Raw genomic sequence first — 16421 nt, 5'->3', positions numbered from 1 at the left:
GGTGCTTCCGGTGTCTCCGGCACTTGGTTCTGGTGTGTCTGAGAGCTGGTTCCGGCATGTCCGGCAGATGATTCCGGAGTGTCCGCCAAGTGGTTCTGGCATACCCAGCAGGTGATTTTGGCGTGTCAGGGAGGTGGTACCGGTGAGTCGAGCAGGTGGTTCCGGCGTGCTCAGCAGGTGGTTCAGGCGGTTCTGGCAGGTGGTATCCGTCTGTTCGGGGTGTGGTTCCAGCATCTCATGAACACGTTTCTGGCACGTCTGAGATGTGGTTCCAGCCGGCCCGACAGGTGTTTCCGCAGTGTCCGCCAAGCGGTTCTGGCGTAGTTGGCAGGTGATTTTGGCATGACTGGCAGGTGGTTCCAGCAAGCCTGGCAGGTGATTCCAAAGTGTTCACCAACTGGTTGTGGCGTAGCCGGCAGGTGATTTTTGCGTGATCGGCAGGTGGTTATGGCGAGTCGAGCAGGTGGTTCCGGCGTGCTCGGCTGGTGCTTCCGGGGTCATTGGCACGGGGTTCTGGCATGTCTGAGAGGTGGTTCCTGCATGCCCGGCAAGTGATTCCGGAGTGTTCGCCAAGTGGTTCTGGCATAGTCGGCAGGTGATTTTGGCATGTCCGGCAGGTGGTTCAGGCGAGTTGAGCAGGTGGTTCCAACGTGCTTGGCAGGTGCTTCCGGCGTCTCCGGCACGTGTTTCTGGCACATCTCACAGGTGGTTCCGGCATGCCCGAAAGGTGATTCCGGTCTGTCCGGTAGGTGGTTCCAGCCTGCACGGCATGTGGTTCTGGTACGTCTCAGAGGTGGTTGCGCATGCCCAACAGGTGATTCCGGACTGTCCGCCACATGGTTCTGGCACGTCTGAGAGGTGGTTCCGGCATGCCCGGCAGGTCATCCCAGAGAGTCCTCCAAGTGGTTCTGGCATAACACGCAGGTGATTTTCGCGTGTCTGGCAGGTTGTTCCGTTGTGCTTGGCAGGTGGTTCAGGCTTGGCCGGCAGGTGGTTCCAGACTGTCCAGGACGTGTTTCCAGCTTCTCCGGCAGGTGGTTCTGGTACGTCTGAGAGGTGGTTCCGCCATGGCTGGCAGGCGATTCCGGACCGTCCCCCAGGTGGTTCTGGCATAGCCAGCAGTTGATATTGGCCTGTCCGGCAGGTGGTTCCAGCGAGTCGAACAGGTGGCTCCGGCGTGCTCGGCAGGTGGTTCCGGTCTGTCCGGTAGGTGATTCCGGCGTGTCCGGCACGTGCTTCCGGCACGTCTGAGAGGTGGTTCCGGCATGCGCGACAGGTGGTTTCGGAGTGTCCGCCAGGTGGTTCTGGCGTACCCGGCAGGTGATTTTGGCGTGTCCGGCAGGTGTTTCTGGCGAGTCGAGCAGGTGGCTCCGGCATGCTCGGCAGGTGCTTCCGGCGTCTCCGGCACGTGGTTCTGGTGTGTCTGAGAGCTGGTTCCGGCATGTCCGGCAGATGATTCCGGAGTGTCCGCCAAGTGGTTCTGGCATACCCGGCTGGTGATTTGGGCATGTCAGGTAGGTGGTTCCGGCGAGTCGAGCAGGTGGCTCCGGCGTGCTCGGCAGGTTGTTCAGACGGGTCTGGCAGGTGTTTTCCGTCTGTTCGGGGTGTGGTTCCAGCATCTCATGCACATGGTTCTGGCACGTCTGAGATGTGGTTCCGGCCGGCCCGACAGGTGTTTCCACAGTGTCCGCCAAGTGGTACTGGCGTAGTTGGCAGGTGCTTTTGGCATGACCGGCAGGTGGTTCCAGCAAGCCCGGCAGGTGATTCCGAAGTGTTCCCCAACTGGTTGTGGCGTAGCCGGCAGGTGATTTTTGCGTGTCCGGCAGGTGGTTCTGGCGAGTCGAGCAGGTGGTTCCGGCGTGCTCGGCAGGTGCTTCCGGGGTCATTGGCACGTGGTTCTGGCATATCTGAGAGGTGGTTCCGGCATGCCCGGCAGGTGATTCCGGAGTGTTCGCCAAGTGTTTCCGGCGTAGCCGGCAGGTGATTTTGCATGTCCAGCGGTCGTTCCGGCCGGTCGAGCCGGTGGTTCCGGCGTGTCCGGCAGGTGGTTCCGGTCTGTCCGGCAGGTGGTTCTGTGGTGTCCGGCACGAGGTTCAGTCTGAGAGGTTGTGCCGGCATGCCCCTCACGTGATTCCGGCTTGTCCCCGAAGTGGTGCTGGTGTAGCGGGCAGGTGATTTTGGCGTGTCCGGCAGGTGGTTCAGGCGAGTTGAGCAGGTGGTTGCGACGTGCTCGGCAGGTGCTTCCGGCGTCTCCGGCACGTGTTTCTGGCACATCTGACTGGTGGTTCCGGCATGCCCAAAAGTTGATTCCGGTCTGTCCGGTAGGTGGTTCCGGCGTGCACGGCACGTGGTTCTGGTACCTCTCAGAGGTGGTTGCGTATGCCCAACAGGTGATTCCGGACTGTCCGCCACGTGCTTCTGGCACGTCTGAGAGGTGGTTCCAACATGCCCGGCAGGTCATTTCGGAGAGTCGTCCAAGTGGTTCTGGCGTAGCCCGCAGGTGATTTTGGCGTGTCCGGCAGGTGGTTCCGCCGTGCACGGCAGGTGGTTCAGGCATGGCCGTCACGTGGTTCCAGTCTGTCCAGGACGTGTTTCAAGCTTCTCCGGCAGGTGGTTCTGGTACGTCTGAGACGTGGTTCCGCCATGGCTGGCAGGTGATCCCGGACTGTCCCCCAGGTGTTTCTGGCATAGCCAGCAGTTGATATTGGCCTGTCCGGGAGGTGGTTCCAGCGACTCGAACAGGTGGCTCCGGTGTTCTTGGCAGGTGGTTCCGGTCTGTCCGGTAGGTGTTTCCGGCGTGTCTGGCACGTGCTTCCGGCACGTCTGAGAGGTGGTTCCGGCATGCGCGGCAGGTCATTACGTAGTGTCCGCCAGGTGGTTCTGGCATACCAGGCAGTTAATTTTGGCGTGTCCTGCAGGTGTTTCTGGCGAGTCGAGCAGGTGGCTCCGGCATGCTCAGCAGGTGCTTCCGGCGTCTCCGGCACTTGGTTCTGGTGTGTCTGAGAGCTGGTTCCGGCATGTCCGGCAGATGATTCCGGAGTGTCCGCCAAGTGGTTCTGGCATACTCAGCAGGTGATTTTGGCGTGTCAGGGAGGTGGTACCGGTGAGTCGAGCAGGTGGTTCCGGCGTGCTCAGCAGGTGGTTCAGGCGGTTCTGGCAGGTGGTATCCGTCTGTTCGGGGTGTGGTTCCAGCATCTCATGAACACGTTTCTGGCACGTCTGAGATGTGGTTCCAGCCGGCCCGACAGGTGTTTCCGCAGTGTCCGCCAAGCGGTTCTGGCGTAGTTGGCAGGTGATTTTGGCATGACTGGCAGGTGGTTCCAGCAAGCCTGGCAGGTGATTCCAAAGTGTTCACCAACTGGTTGTGGCGTAGCCGGCAGGTGATTTTTGCGTGATCGGCAGGTGGTTCTGGCGAGTCGAGCAGGTGGTTCCGGCGTGCTCGGCTGGTGCTTCCGGGGTCATTGGCACGGGGTTCTGGCATGTCTGAGAGGTGGTTCCGCCATGGCTGGCAGGTGATTCCTGACCGTCCCCCAGGTGGTTCTGGGATAGCCAGCAGTTGATATTGGACTGTCCGGCAGGTGGTTCCAGCGAGTCGATCAGGTGGCTCCGCCGTGCTTGGCAGGTGGTTCCGGTCTGTCCGGTAGGTGATTACAGCGTGTCCGGCACGTGCTTCCGGCACGTCTGAGAGGTGGTTCCGGCATGCGGGACAGGTGGTTTCGGAGTGTCCGCCAGGTGGTTCTGGCGTACCCGGCAGGTGATTTTGGCGTGTCCGGCAGGTGTTTCTAGCGAGTCGAGCAGTTGGCTCCGGCATGCTCGGCAGGTGCTTCCGGCGTCTCTGGCACGTGGTTCTGGTGTGTCTGAGAGCTGGTTCCGGCATGTCCGGCAGATGATTCCGGAGTGTCCGGCAAGTGGTTCTGGCATACCCGGCTGGTGATTTGGGCATGTCAGGTAGGTGGTTCAGGCGAGTTGAGCAGGTGGTTGCGACGTGCTCGGCAGGTGCTTCCGGCGTCTCCGGCACGTGTTTCTGGCACATCTGACTGGTGGTTCCGGCATGCCCAAAAGTTGATTCCGGTCTGTCCGGTAGGTGGTTCCGGCGTGCACGGCACGTGGTTCTGGTACGTGTCAGAGGTGGTTGCGTATGCCCAACAGGTGATTCCGGACTGTCCGCCACGTGCTTCTGGCACGTCTGAGAGGTGGTTCCAACATGCCCGGCAGGTCATTTCGGAGAGTCGTCCAAGTGGTTCTGGCGTAGCCCGCAGGTGATTTTGGCGTGTCCGGCAGGTGGTTCTGCCGTGCTCGGCAGGTGGTTCAGGCATGGCCGTCACGTGGTTCCAGTCTGTCCAGGACGTGTTTCCAGCTTCTCCGACAGGTGGTTCTGGTACGTCTGAGAGGTGGTTCCGCCATGGCTGGCAGGTGATCCCGGACTGTCCCCCAGGTGGTTCTGGAATAGCCAGCAGTTGATATTGGCCTGTCCGGCTGGTGGTTCCAGCGAGTCGAACAGGTGGCTCCGGTGTTCTTGGCAGGTGGTTCCGGTCTGTCCGGTAGGTGTTTCCGGCGTGTCTGGCACGTGCTTCCGGCACGTCTGAGAGTTCGTTCCGGCATGCGCGGCAGGTCATTCCGTAGTGTCTGCCAGGTGGTTCTGGCATACCCGGCAGGTGATTTTGGCGTGTCCGGCAGGTGTTTCTGGCGAGTCGAGCAGGTGGCTCCGGCATGCTCGGCAGGTGCTTCCGGCTTCTCCGGCACTTGGTTCTGGTGTGTCTGAGAGCTGGTTCCGGCATGTCCGGCAGATGATTCCGGAGTGTCCGCCAAGTGCTTCTGGCATACCCAACAGGTGATTTTGGCGTGTCAGGGAGGTGCTACCGGTGAGTCGAGCAGGTGGTTCCGGCGTGCTCAGCAGGTGGTTCAGGCGGTTCTGGCAGGTGTTTTCCGTCTGTTCGGGGTGTGGTTCCAGCATCTCATGCACATGGTTCTGTCACGTCTGAGATGTGGTTCCGGCCGGCCCGACAGGTGTTTCCAAGGTGTCCGCCAAGTGGTACTGGCGTAGTTGGCAGGTGATTTTGGCATGACCGGCAGGTGGTTCCAGCAAGCCCGGCAGGTGATTCCGAAGTGTTTACCAACTGGTTGTGGCGTAGCCGGCAGGTGATTTTTGCGTGTCCGGCAGGTGGTTCTGGCATATCTGAGAGGTGGTTCCGGCATGCCCGGCAGGTGATTCCGGAGTGTTCGCCAAGTGTTTCCGGCGTAGTTGGCAGGTGATTTTGGCATGACCGGCAGGTGGTTCCAGCAAGCCCGGCAGGTGATTCCGAAGTGTTCACCAACTGGTTGTGGCGTAGCCGGCAGGTGATTTTTGCGTGATCGGCAGGTGGTTCTGGCGAGACGAGCAGGTGGTTCCGGCGTGCTCGGCTGGTGCTTCCGGGGTCATTGGCACGGGGTTCTGGCATGTCTGAGAGGTGGTTCCTGCATGCCCGGCAAGTGATTCCGGAGTGTTCGCCAAGTGGTTCTGGCATAGTCGGCAGGTGATTTTGGCATGTCCGGCAGGTGGTTCAGGCGAGTTGTGCAGGTGGTTCCAACGTGCTTGGCAGGTGCTTCCGGCGTCTCCGGCACGTGTTTCTGGCACATCTGACAGGTGGTTCCGGCATGCCCGAAAGGTGATTCCGGTCTGTCCGGTAGGTGGTTCCAGCCTGCACGGCATGTGGTTCTGGTACGTCTCAGAGGTGGTTGCGCATGCCCAACAGGTGATTCCGGACTGTCCGCCACATGGTTCTGGCACGTCTGAGAGGTGGTTCCGGCATGCCCGGCAGGTCATCCCAGAGAGTCCTCCAAGTGGTTCTGGCATAACACGCAGGTGATTTTGGCGTGTCTGGCAGGTTGTTCTGTTGTGCTTGGCAGGTGGTTCAGGCTTGGCCGGCAGGTGGTTCCAGACTGTCCAGGACGTGTTTCCAGCTTCTCCGGCAGGTGGTTCTGGTCCGTCTGAGAGGTGGTTCCGCCATGGCTGGCAGGCGATTCCGGACCGTCCCCCAGGTGGTTCTGGCATAGCCAGCAGTTGATATTGGCCTGTCCGGCAGGTGGTTCCAGCGAGTCGAAGAGGTGGCTCTGGCGTGCTCGGCAGGTGGTTCCGGTCTGTCGGGTAGGTGATTCCGGCGTGTCCGGCACATGCTTCCGGCACGTCGGAGAGGTGGTTCCGGCATGCGCGACAGGTGGTTTCGGAGTGTCTGCCAGGTGGTTCTGGCGTACCCGGCAGGTGATTTTGGCGTGTCCGGCAGGTGTTTCTGGCGAGTCGAGCAGGTGGCTCCGGCATGCTCGGCAGGTGCTTCCGGCGTCTCCGGCACGTGGTTCTGGTGTGTCTGAGAGCTGGTTCCGGCATGTCCGGCAGATGATTCCGGAGTGTCCGCCAAGTGGTTCTGGCATACCCGGCTGGTGATTTGGGCGTGTCAGGTAGGTGGTTCCGGCGAGTCGAGCAGGTGGCTCCGGCGTGCTCGGCAGGTTGTTCAGACGGGTCTGGCAGGTGTTTTCCGTCTGTTCGGGGTGTGGTTTCAGCATCTCATGCACATGGTTCTGGCACCTCTGAGATGTGGTTCCGGCCGGCCCGACAGGTGTTTCCACAGTGTCCGCCAAGTGTTACTGGCGTAGTTGGCAGGTGATTTTGGCATGAGCGGCAGGTGGTTCCAGCAAGCCCGGCAGGTGATTCCGAAGTGTTCCCCAATTGGTTGTGGCGTAGCCGGCAGGTGATTTTTGCGTGTCCGGCAGGTGGTTCTGGCGAGTCGAGCAGGTGGTTCCGGCGTGCTCGGCAGGTGCTTCCGGGGTCATTGGCACGTGGTTCTGGCATATCTGAGAGGTGGTTCCGGCATGCCCGGCAGGTGATTCCGGAGTGTTCGCCAAGTGTTTCCGGCGTAGCCGGCAGGTGATTTTGCATGTCCAGCGGTCGTTCCGGCGGGTCGAGCCGGTGGTTCCGGCGTGTCCGGCAGGTGGTTCCGGTCTGTCCGGCAGGTGGTTCTGTGGTGTCCGGCACGAGGTTCAGTCTGAGAGGCTGTGCCGGCATGCCCCTCACGTGATTCCGGCTTGTCCCCGAAGTGGTGCTGGTGTAGCGGGCAGGTGATTTTGGCGTGTCCGGCAGGTGGTTCAGGCGAGTTGAGCAGGTGGTTGCGACGTGCTCGGCAGGTGCTTCCGGCGTCTCCGGCACGTGTTTCTGGCACATCTGACTGGTGGTTCCGGCATGCCCAAAAGTTGATTCCGGTCTGTCCGGTAGGTGGTTCCGGCGTGCACGGCACGTGGTTCTGGTACCTCTCAGAGGTGGTTGCGTATGCCCAACAGGTGATTCCGGACTGTCCGCCACGTGCTTCTGGCACGTCTGAGAGGTGGTTCCAACATGCCCGGCAGGTCATTTCGGAGAGTCGTCCAAGTGGTTCTGGCGTAGCCCGCAGGTGATTTTGGCGTGTCCGGCAGGTGGTTCCGCCGTGCACGGCAGGTGGTTCAGGCATGGCCGTCACGTGGTTCCAGTCTGTCCAGGACGTGTTTCAAGCTTCTCCGGCAGGTGGTTCTGGTACGTCTGAGAGGTGGTTCCGCCATGGCTGGCAGGTGATCCCGGACTGTCCCCCAGGTGGTTCTGGCATAGCCAGCAGTTGATATTGGCCTGTCCGGCAGCTGGTTCCAGCGAGTCGAACAGGTGGCTCCGGCGTTCTTGGCAGGTGGTTCCGGTCTGTCCGGTAGGTGTTTCCGGCGTGTCTGGCACATGCTTCCAGCACGTCTGAGAGGTGGTTCTGGCATGAGCGGCAGGTGATTCCGTAGTGTCCGCCAGGTGGTTCTGGCATACCCGGCAGTTGACTTTGGCGTGTCCGGCAGGTGTGTCTGGCGAGTCGAGCATGTGGTTCCGGCATGCTCGGCAGGTGCTTCCGGTGTCTCCGGCACTTGGTTCTGGTGTGTCTGAGAGCTGGTTCCGGCATGTCCGGCAGATGATTCCGGAGTGTCCGCCAAGTGGTTCTGGCATACCCAGCAGGTGATTTTGGCGTGTCAGGGAGGTGGTACCGGTGAGTCGAGCAGGTGGTTCCGGCGTGCTCAGCAGGTGGTTCAGGCGGTTCTGGCAGGTGGTATCCGTCTGTTCGGGGTGTGGTTCCAGCATCTCATGAACACGTTTCTGGCACGTCTGAGATGTGGTTCCAGCCGGCCCGACAGGTGTTTCCGCAGTGTCCGCCAAGCGGTTCTGGCGTAGTTGGCAGGTGATTTTGGCATGACTGGCAGGTGGTTCCAGCAAGCCTGGCAGGTGATTCCAAAGTGTTCACCAACTGGTTGTGGCGTAGCCGGCAGGTGATTTTTGCGTGATCGGCAGGTGGTTCTGGCGAGTCGAGCAGGTGGTTCCGGCGTGCTCGGCTGGTGCTTCCGGGGTCATTGGCACGGGGTTCTGGCATGTCTGAGAGGTGGTTCCTGCATGCCCGGCAAGTGATTCCGGAGTGTTCGCCAAGTGGTTCTGGCATAGTCGGCAGGTGATTTTGGCATGTCCGCCAGGTGGTTCAGGCGAGTTGAGCAGGTGGTTCCAACGTGCTTGGCAGGTGCTTCCGGCGTCTCCGGCACGTGTTTCTGGCACATCTCACAGGTGGTTCCGGCATGCCCGAAAGGTGATTCCGGTCTGTCCGGTAGGTGGTTCCAGCCTGCACGGCCTGTGGTTCAGGTACGTCTCAGAGGTGGTTGCGCATGCCCAACAGGTGATTCCGGACTGTCCGCCACATGGTTCTGGCACGTCTGAGAGGTGGTTCCGGCATGCCCGGCAGGTCATCCCAGAGAGTCCTCCAAGTGGTTCTGGCATAACACGCAGGTGATTTTGGCGTGTCTGGCAGGTTGTTCCGTTGTGCTTGGCAGGTGGTTCAGGCTTGGCCGGCAGGTGGTTCCAGACTGCCCAGGACGTGTTTCCAGCTTCTCCAGCAGGTGGTTCTGGTACGTCTGAGAGGTGGTTCCGCCATGGCTGGCAGGTGATTCCGGACCGTCCCCCAGGTGGTTCTGGCATAGCCAGCAGTTGATATTGGCCTGTCCGGCAGGTGGTTCCAGCGAGTCGAACAGGTGGCTCCGGCGTGCTCGGCAGGTGGTTCCGGTCAGTCGGGTAGGTGATTCCGGCGTGTCCGGCGCATGCTTACGGCACGTCTGAGAGGTGGTTCCGGCATGCGCGACAGGTGGTTTCGGAGTGTCCGCCAGGTGGTTCTGGCGTACCCGGCAGGTGATTTTGGGGTGTCCGGCAGGTGTTTCTGGCGAGTCCAGCAGGTGGCTCCGGCGTGCTCGGCAGCTTGTACAGACGGGACTGGCAGGTGTTTTCCGTCTGTTCGGGGTGTGGTTCCAGCATCTCATGCACATGGTTCTGTCACGTCTGAGATGTGGTTCCGGCCGGCCCGACAGTTGTTTCCAAGGTGTCCGCGAAGTGGTACTGGCGTAGTTGGCAGGTGATTTTGGCATGACCGGCAGGTGGTTCCAGCAAGCCCGGCAGGTGATTCCGAAGTGTTCCCCAATTGGTTGTGGCGTAGCCGGCAGGTGATTTTTGCGTGTCCGGCAGGTGGTTCTGGCGAGTCGAGCAGGTGGTTCCGGCGTGCTCGGCAGGTGCTTCCGGGGTCATTGGCACGTGGTTCTGGCATATCTGAGAGGTGGTTCCGGCATGCCCGGCAGGTGATTCCGGAGTGTTCGCCAAGTGTTTCCGGCGTAGCCGGCAGGTGATTTTGCACGTCCAGCGGTCGTTCCGGCGGGTCGAGCTGGTGGTTCCGGCGTGTCCGGCAGGTGGTTCCGGTCTGTCCGGCAGGTGGTTCTGTGGTGTCCGGCACGAGGTTCAGTCTGAGAGGCTGTGCCGGCATGCCCCTCACGTGATTCCGGCTTGTCCCCGAAGTGGTGCTGGTGTAGCGGGCAGGTGATTTTGGCGTGTCCGGCAGGTGGTTCAGGCGAGTTGAGCAGGTGGTTGCGACGTGCTCGGCAGGTGCTTCCGGCGTCTCCGGCACGTGTTTCTGGCACATCTGACTGGTGGTTCCGGCATGCCCAAAAGTTGATTCCGGTCTGTCCGGTAGGTGGTTCCGGCGTGCACGGCACATGGTTCTGGTACGTCTCAGAGGTGGTTGCGTATGCATAACAGGTGATTCCGGACTGTCCGCCACGTGCTTCTGGCACGTCTGTGAGGTGGTTCCAACATGCCCGGCAGGTCATTTCGGAGAGTCGTCCAAGTGGTTCTGGCGTAGCCCGCAGGTGATTTTGGCGTGTCCGGCAGGTGGTTCCGCCGTGCTCGGCAGGTGGTTCAGGCATGGCCGTCACGTGGTTCCAGTCTGTCCAGGACGTGTTTCCAGCTTCTCCGGCAGGTGGTTCTGGTACGTCTGAGAGGTGGTTCCGCCATGGCTGGCAGGTGATCCCGGACTGTCCCCCAGGTCGTTCTGGCATAGCCAGCAGTTGATATTGGCCTGTCCGGCTGGTGGTTCCAGCGAGTCGAACAGGTGGCTCCGGCGTTCTTGGCAGGTGGTTCCGGTGTGTCCGGTAGGTGTTTCCGGCGTGTCTGACACGTGCTTCCGGCACGTCTGAGAGGTGGTTCCGTCATGCGCGACAGGTGATTCCGGAGTGTCCGCCAGGTGGTTGTGGCGTACCCGGCAGGTGATTTTGGTGTGTCCGGCAGGTGTTTCTGGCGAGTCGAGCAGGTGGCTCCGGCATGCTCGGCAGGTGCTTCCTGAGTCTCCGGCACTTGGTTCTGGTGTGTCTGAGAGCTGGTTCCGGCATGTCCGGCAGATGATTCCGAAGTGTCCGCCAAGTGGTTCTGGCATACCCAGCAGGTGATTTTGGCATGTCAGGGAGGTGGTACCGGTGATTCGAGCAGGTGGTTCCAGCGTGCTCAGCAGGAGGTTCAGGCGGTTCTGGCAGGTGGTATCCGTCTGTTCGGGGTGTGGTTCCAGCATCTCATGCACATGGTTCTGGCACCTCTGAGATGTGGTTCCGGCCGGCCCGACAGGTGTTTCCACAGTGTCCGCCAAGTGGTACTGGCGTAGTTGGCAGGTGATTTTGGCATGACCGGCATGTGGTTCCAGGAATCCTGGCAGGTGTTTCCGAAGTGTTCCCCAACTGCTTGTGGCGTAGCCGGCAGGTGATTTTTGCGTGTCCGGCAGGTGGTTCTGGCGAGTCGAGCAGGTGGTTCCGGCGTGCTCGGCAGGTGCTTCCGGGGTCATTGGCACGTGGTTCTGGCATATCTGAGAGGTGGTTCCGGCATGCCCGGCAGGTGATTCCGGAGTGTTCGCCAAGTGTTTCCGGCGTAGCCGGCAGGTGATTTTGCACGTCCAGCCGTCGTTCCGGCGGGTCGAGCCGGTGGTTCCGGCGTGTCCGGCAGGTGGTTCCGGTCTGTCCGGCAGGTGGTTCTGTGGTGTCCGGCACGAGGTTCAGTCTGAGAGGCTGTGCCGGCATGCCCCTCACGTGATTCCCGCTTGTCCCCAAAGTGGTGCTGGTGTAGCGTGCAGGTGATTTTGGCGTGTCCGGCAGGTGGTTCAGGCGAGTTGAGCAGGTGGTTGCGACGTGCTCGGCAGGTGCTTCCGGCGTCTCCGGCACGTGTTTCTGGCACATCTGACTGGTGGTTCCGGCATGCCCGAAAGTTGATTCCGGTCTGTCCAGTAGGTGGTTCCGGCGTGCACGGCACGTTGTTCTGGTACGTCTCAGAGGTGGTTGCGTATGCCCAACAGGTGATTCCGGACTGTCCGCCACGTGCTTCTGGCACGTCTGAGAGGTGGTTCCAACATGCCCGGCAGGTCATTTCGGAGAGTCGTCCAAGTGGTTCTGGCGTAGCCCGCAGGTGATTTTGGCATGTCCGGCAGGTGGTTCCGCCGTGCTCGGCAGGTGGTTCAGGCATGGCCGTCACGTGGTTCCAGTCTGTCCAGGACGTGTTTCCAGCTTCTCCGGCAGGTGGTTCTTGTACGTCTGAGAGGTGGTTCCGCCATGGCTGGCAGGTGATCCCGGACTGTCCCCCAGGTGTTTCTGGCATAGCCAGCAGTTGATATTGGCCTGTCCGGGAGGTGGTTCCAGCGACTCGAACAGGTGGCTCTGGTGTTCTTGGCAGGTGGTTCCGGTCTGTCCGGTAGGTGTTTCCGGCGTGTCTGGCACGTGCTTCCGGCACGTCTGAGAGGTGGTTCCGGCATGCGCGGCAGGTCATTCCGTAGTGTCCGCCAGGTGGTTCTGGCATACCAGGCAGTTGATTTTGGCGTGTCCTGCAGGTGTTTCTGGCGAGTCGAGCAGGTGGCTCCGGCATGCTCGGCAGGTGCTTCCGGCGTCTCCGGCACTTGGTTCTGGTGTGTCTGAGAGCTGGTTCCGGCATGTCCGGCAGATGATTCCGGAGTGTCCGCCAAGTGGTTCTGGCATACTCAGCAGGTGATTTTGGCGTGTCAGGGAGGTGGTACCGGTGAGTCGAGCAGGTGGTTCCGGCGTGCTCAGCAGGAGGTTCAGGCGGTTCTGGCAGGTGGTATCCGTCTGTTCGGGGTGTGGTTCCAGCATCTCATGAACACGTTTCTGGCACGTCTGAGATGTGGTTCCAGCCGGCCCGACAGGTGTTTCCGCAGTGTCCGCCAAGCGGTTCTGGCGTAGTTGGCAGGTGATTTTGGCATGACTGGCAGGTGGTTCCAGCAAGCCTGGCAGGTGATTCCAAAGTGTTCACCAACTGGTTGTGGCGTAGCCGGCAGGTGATTTTTGCGTGATCGGCAGGTGGTTCTGGCGAGTCGAGCAGGTGGTTCCTGCGTGCTCGGCTGGTGCTTCCGGGGTCATTGGCACGGGGTTCTGGCATGTCTGAGAGGTGGTTCCGCCATGGCTGGCAGGTGATTCCTGACCGTCCCCCAGGTGGTTCTGGGATAGCCAGCAGTTGATATTGGACTGTCCGGCAGGTGGTTCCAGCGAGTCGATCAGGTGGCTCCGCCGTGCTTGGCAGGTGGTTCCGGTCTGTCCGGTAGGTGATTACAGCGTGTCCGGCACGTGCTTCCGGCACGTCTGAGAGGTGGTTCCGGCATGCGGGACAGGTGGTTTCGGAGTGTCCGCCAGGTGGTTCTGGCGTACCCGGCAGGTGATTTTGGCGTGTCCGGCAGGTGTTTCTAGCGAGTCGAGCAGTTGGCTCCGGCATGCTCGGCAGGTGCTTCCGGCGTCTCTGGCACGTGGTTCTGGTGTGTCTGAGAGCTGGTTCCGGCATGTCCGGCAGATGATTCCGGAGTGTCTGGCAAGTGTTTCTGGCATACCCGGCTGGTGATTTGGGCATGTCAGGTAGGTGGTTCCGGCGAGTCGAGCAGGTGGCTCCGGCGTGCTCGGCAGCTTGTACAGACGGGACTGGCAGGTGTTTTCCGTCTGTTCGGGGTGTGGTTCCAGCATCTCATGCACATGGTTCTGTCACGTCTGAGATGTGGTTCCGGCCGGCCCGACAGTTGTTTCCAAGGTGTCCGCGAAGTGGTACTGGCGTAGTTGGCAGGTGATTTTGGCATGACCGGCAGGTGGTTCCAGCAAGCCCGGCAGGTGATTCCGAAGTGTTCCCCAATTGGTTGTGGCGTAGCCGGCAGGTGATTTTTGCGTGTCCGGCAGGTGGTTCTGGCGAGTCGAGCAGGTGGTTCCGGCGTGCTCGGCAGGTGCTTCCGGGGTCATTGGCACGTGGTTCTGGCATATCTGAGAGGTGGTTCCGGCATGCCCGGCAGGTGATTCCGGAGTGTTCGCCAAGTGTTTCCGGCGTAGCCGGCAGGTGATTTTGCACGTCCAGCGGTCGTTCCGGCGGGTCGAGCTGGTGGTTCCGGCGTGTCCGGCAGGTGGTTCCGGTCTGTCCGGCAGGTGGTTCTGTGGTGTCCGGCACGAGGTTCAGTCTGAGAGGCTGTGCCGGCATGCCCCTCACGTGATTCCGGCTTGTCCCCGAAGTGGTGCTGGTGTAGCGGGCAGGTGATTTTGGCGTGTCCGGCAGGTGGTTCAGGCGAGTTGAGCAGGTGGTTGCGACGTGCTCGGCAGGTGCTTCCGGCGTCTCCGGCACGTGTTTCTGGCACATCTGACTGGTGGTTCCGGCATGCCCAAAAGTTGATTCCGGTCTGTCCGGTAGGTGGTTCCGGCGTGCACGGCACATGGTTCTGGTACGTCTCAGAGGTGGTTGCGTATGCATAACAGGTGATTCCGGACTGTCCGCCACGTGCTTCTGGCACGTCTGTGAGGTGGTTCCAACATGCCCGGCAGGTCATTTCGGAGAGTCGTCCAAGTGGTTCTGGCGTAGCCCGCAGGTGATTTTGGCGTGTCCGGCAGGTGGTTCCGCCGTGCTCGGCAGGTGGTTCAGGCATGGCCGTCACGTGGTTCCAGTCTGTCCAGGACGTGTTTCCAGCTTCTCCGGCAGGTGGTTCTGGTACGTCTGAGAGGTGGTTCCGCCATGGCTGGCAGGTGATCCCGGACTGTCCCCCAGGTCGTTCTGGCATAGCCAGCAGTTGATATTGGCCTGTCCGGCTGGTGGTTCCAGCGAGTCGAACAGGTGGCTCCGGCGTTCTTGGCAGGTGGTTCCGGTGTGTCCGGTAGGTGTTTCCGGCGTGTCTGACACGTGCTTCCGGCACGTCTGAGAGGTGGTTCCGTCATGCGCGACAGGTGATTCCGGAGTGTCCGCCAGGTGGTTGTGGCGTACCCGGCAGGTGATTTTGGTGTGTCCGGCAGGTGTTTCTGGCGAGTCGAGCAGGTGGCTCCGGCATGCTCGGCAGGTGCTTCCTGAGTCTCCGGCACTTGGTTCTGGTGTGTCTGAGAGCTGGTTCCGGCATGTCCGGCAGATGATTCCGAAGTGTCCGCCAAGTGGTTCTGGCATACCCAGCAGGTGATTTTGGCATGTCAGGGAGGTGGTACCGGTGATTCGAGCAGGTGGTTCCAGCGTGCTCAGCAGGAGGTTCAGGCGGTTCTGGCAGGTGGTATCCGTCTGTTCGGGGTGTGGTTCCAGCATCTCATGCACATGGTTCTGGCACCTCTGAGATGTGGTTCCGGCCGGCCCGACAGGTGTTTCCACAGTGTCCGCCAAGTGGTACTGGCGTAGTTGGCAGGTGATTTTGGCATGACCGGCATGTGGTTCCAGGAATCCTGGCAGGTGTTTCCGAAGTGTTCCCCAACTGCTTGTGGCGTAGCCGGCAGGTGATTTTTGCGTGTCCGGCAGGTGGTTCTGGCGAGTCGAGCAGGTGGTTCCGGCGTGCTCGGCAGGTGCTTCCGGGGTCATTGGCACGTGGTTCTGGCATATCTGAGAGGTGGTTCCGGCATGCCCGGCAGGTGATTCCGGAGTGTTCGCCAAGTGTTTCCGGCGTAGCCGGCAGGTGATTTTGCACGTCCAGCCGTCGTTCCGGCGGGTCGAGCCGGTGGTTCCGGCGTGTCCGGCAGGTGGTTCCGGTCTGTCCAGCAGGTGGTTCTGTGGTGTCCGGCACGAGGTTCAGTCTGAGAGGCTGTGCCGGCATGCCCCTCACGTGATTCCGGCTTGTCCCCGAAGTGGTGCTGGTGTAGCGGGCAGGTGATTTTGGCGTGTCCGGCAGGTGGTTCAGGCGAGTTGAGCAGGTGGTTGCGACGTGCTCGGCAGGTGCTTCCGGCGTCTCCGGCACGTGTTTCTGGCACATCTGACTGGTGGTTCCGGCATGCCCGAAAGTTGATTCCGGTCTGCCCGGTAGGTGGTTCCGGCGTGCACGGCACGTGGTTCTGGTACGTGTCAGAGGTGGTTGCGTATGCCCAACAGGTGATTCCGGACTGTCCGCCACGTGCTTCTGGCACGTCTGAGAGGTGGTTCCAACATGCCCGGCAGGTCATTTCGGAGAGTCGTCCAAGTGGTTCTGGCGTAGCCCGCAGGTGATTTTGGCGTGTCCGGCAGGTGGTTCCGCCATGCTCGGCAGGTGGTTCAGGCATGGCCGTCACGTGGTTCCAGTCTGTCCAGGACGTGTTTCCAGCTTCTCCGGCAGGTGGTTCTGGTACGTCTGAGAGGTGGTTCCGCCATGGCTGGCAGGTGATCCCGGACTGTCCCCCAGTTGGTTCTGGCATAGCCAGCAGTTGATATTGGCCTGTCCGGCAGGTGGTTCCAGCGAGTCGAACAGGTGGCTCCGGCGTTCTTGGCAGGTGGTTCCGGTCTGTCCGGTAGGTGTTTCCGGCGTGTCTGGCACATGATTCCAGCACGTCTGAGAGGTGGTTCTGGCATGAGCGGCAGGTGATTCCGTAGTGTCCGCCAGGTGGTTCTGGCATACCCGGCAGTTGATTTTGGCGTGTCCGGCAGGTGTGTCTGGCGAGTCGAGCATGTGGTTCCGGCATGCTCGGCAGGTGCTTCCGGCGTCTCCGGCACTTGGTTCTGGTGTGTCTGAGAGCTGGTTCCGGCATGTCCGGCAGATGATTCCGGAGTGTCCGCCAAGTGGTTCTGGCATACCCAGCAGGTGATTTTGGCGTGTCAGGGAGGTGGTACCGGTGAGTCGAGCAGGTGGTTCCGGCGTGCT

Source organism: Equus caballus, chromosome 14, assembly GCF_041296265.1.
Source record: "Equus caballus isolate H_3958 breed thoroughbred chromosome 14, TB-T2T, whole genome shotgun sequence".
In the NCBI taxonomy this organism is placed as follows: domain Eukaryota; kingdom Metazoa; phylum Chordata; class Mammalia; order Perissodactyla; family Equidae; genus Equus; species Equus caballus.
Note: the sequence above shows the minus strand (reverse complement) of the source record.